A 3409-nucleotide genomic window follows, 5' to 3' on the forward strand; every position below is an offset into this window, starting at 1 on the left:
ACAGGTATAGTATGTCAGGGGTGTCGAACTCACATCACAGCAGTGTCACGTGATATATCAGGACGTTCCCCCCCTAACAGTTCGAAAGATTCTATTCAGTGGTTAAGAGATCACATCTGCCAGCTCCTTCAAAATCCTGGATGTAATCCATCTGGTCCTGAAGATTTGTATCTTTCTAGAGCTGATGGATGTTTTATTACCATGTTCTTGCCTATTTTGACTTGCATTCCTGTTCTGTCTCCTATAGTGATGCTTTTGATAGTTGATTTTCTCCCCCTAAAGACAGGTTCAAAGAATAAATTAAGCAGATCCACTTTTTCCTTCTGTTTGTCACCTCCTTGCCATCTTCTCCCATTAGTGGACTGATCGTTCCTTGACTTTTTTCTTGCTTCTTACATATTGAAATAAACTTTTATTATTATTATTGGCATTTGTTGAAAGTCTTAGTTTATTCTGATCCTTAGCTTTCCTGACTCCATCCATGCAGATTTGGACCGTTTGTTGGTATTCTGCTTTGGTTATGTGTCCTTTTTCCATTCTTTATACTTGTCCTTCTGTCCCTCAGTTTATCAGAGAGTTATTTATGCAGCCATAATTAGAGTCTTTGTCTAGGCCTAGGGTCTCTTTTTTTTTGTTCCTCTGTGGTATTGTGTTAGATTGTGCTTTTATAATCTTTTATGAGGTGTATTTTGTGAAACCAGCTTCTGTCCTTGCACATAAACTTCCCCAAGTTTGCATGATTGCAAATTGTTCAGAGCCCAGTGTCTGTGGCCAGTTCTGTTTGTCTGAGTTGCTCTTAATTTCCCAGCACAACACTGTCTACTGCTTTCTCCATGGGGACTAAGAGAAGATGTATTGTGTTGCTATAGAGGCACAAAGAAGTTGCCTAACTCCTAAAGATACTAGGAGAGCTGCTTTATTTCTCGCCAAATTGATGGAGAATCCTATTTCTCTTTTGCCCTGAGTGCCACTGCCAGTTTCTCAATCTGTATCCTACCAGAAGGCAGAATCTAACCTTTCCCTGTGAGAGCCCCCAGTGACAGTTGGCTCCCTGGCTGCTGAGAGCAACTCATGCCTGAAATCATTGGGAGCGTGTCTTCCTCCCAGTGGGAGCCAAGAGCAGCTGTCCTGTTCAGTATCACTTTCCCTCATACCACCACTTTATTTAGTTTGCTTAAAAGGGCAGGGCTATGCCATGATAGATGCAATCATTGTATTGGGCGCAAAAATCCATTTTGTTCTTTTCTTAAGAAACAGCTAGTGATTTTTTTAATATGTATATCTAGATCTTAAAGCATCTATCGAGTGCTTTAAGTACATGAACACAACTGTGTTTTAAAATATCCAGTAGCAGCAGAAGTAGTTACTGAACATTGTGCCCTGTATGGTGCAGTGCTTATTTGGAAAAAAAAAATTGTACCCTGAGTTATGAGTTAAAACGATTTAAAAGATGCTATGATGACTAAAGCAGCTAATTTAAAGATCAGGAAACTGAAAATCAAATAGTATCCACCATGTAAATGTCAAAAGAAGCATGTTAATGTAACCTACTGAATAGCAATCTAGTGCTTAGAAGCGAAGAAAACTGATACCAGGAGACTATCCTTGGGGAGGCTGTCCAATAGACAAGAATCTGCTAGAACAAAGCCCATATATTGCCTTTTGTTCTTTGTAACAATGTACTACATCTCTGTTTTTGAGACTCTCACCCACTCCATCTCAGTTTCATTTCTCAGTCTTATTCCTTGCTCTCAACTTAATTCACTATTACTTTGTGAATCCATTCTCGCTCTGTGGATATGATGCCTTCGATTAGGATGTTCAGCCCTTGTAGCATACTCTTAAGGTAAAGGTAAATGTCCCCCTCGCATATATATGCTCGTCGTTTCCAGCTCTAGGGGGCGGTGCTCATGTCCGTTACAAAGCTGAAGAACCAGCGTTGTCTGAAGATGTCTCCGTGGTCATGTGGCTGGTATGACTAAACACCAGGGGTGGGATTCTACCAGTTCGCACCTATTTGCTAGAACCGGTTGTTAACATTCTAAGCAGTCTGGAGAACCGGTTGTTAGAAGAAATTACTGGCCTAATCCTGTAAGGAAGGCAGGAAGGAAACATTCTGGTGTTGCTTACATAAACTGCCTCTCTGTTAACCCTTATTACATTCTTGGCAGGACTAGACTTCCTGTCTCAGGAACTTCTCTGGAGTTTTTTCCCCCTCCTTTTGCTGGTACTTTGCTTGTGTGGAGTGACCATTCAAAGTTACAGTGGCACTGACTTATGACCATTTTTCATACTTAACGTTATGTTGCAGCATCCCCACAGTCATGAGAGGCCAGGTGAGGGGATGCGTGCCTCGATGTGAGTAATATTGAGTTGGCCACGCCCAGCCAATAACATGACCACCAAGCCATGCCCACTAACTTAGCCACGCCCACAGAATCGGTTGTTAAAAAAATTGAATCCCACCCCTGCTAAACACCAAAGGTGCACGGAACGCTGTTACCTTCCCACCAAAGTGGTCCCTATTTTTCTACTTGCATTTTTACATGCTTTCAAACTGCTATGTTAGCAGAAGCTGGCTATTAATAACATTCATTTTATAAATGTGCATGGTTTTTTTTAATTGTTACATTATTTACCCTGTGTTGTTTTTTTTAACACAGCAAAGTTGCCCAGGTTCTTATGAAATCCTTGCAAGAGTTTACTGCCTTTTCCAATCAGTTGCTCACCTTCACATTTCTCCACCCACCCATTGGACAAATGCATCCTCCCCTGGTTTCTGGCCTCAGATGTCCAGGGGAGATGTACTATCTCTGTGAGATGGTGTTCGTTCCAACTTCTCCTGCTTTCTCCTCCAGGATTCAATGGTGCCATGACACATTTTTGCAAATATTCAAAACCTTTTGTACTTTCATTTAATGATAATTATTCAATTTTTCAGGCACGGTGGGCAAATTATCAATCATGTCAACTGCTACCCCTTGATCAAAGGCAGAGACCAAAGTCATTCCAGCAATAGTCAACATGCCAGCAAGCATACCTGCTGAGTCGGCAGTAATTTTGGCAATTGTACAATCCTTACAGGTTTTGTCAATGTCAGGGACTCTTTCCTGGAGAATTCAGATGCTTGCTTTAAATCTCTTTCAGGGAAGAAAATTCTTCCAGAAACTTAGCAAAGTTGCAACTTCCTCTTTTATGTGAAAAATGAAAGCAACATATATTTCAAGATTTGAACTAATAGGTAGTAGATTTGAAGTGGGGGGGAGGGACTCAGAAAGTGAAAATAATGAATAAATCTGTATAATACATAGAATCAGAGAAATTCAAAATACATGGTCCAAAGCATGTAAACAGAACCATTTTTTGTAGGTGGTGTGATATGGCTTGAGTCACCCTGATGTTTACATTA

Source organism: Notechis scutatus, chromosome 6 (assembly GCF_049901735.1).
Source record: "Notechis scutatus isolate UNSWTSFEM ecotype Mainland chromosome 6, rNotScu1.2, whole genome shotgun sequence".
Taxonomy (NCBI): domain Eukaryota; kingdom Metazoa; phylum Chordata; class Lepidosauria; order Squamata; family Elapidae; genus Notechis; species Notechis scutatus.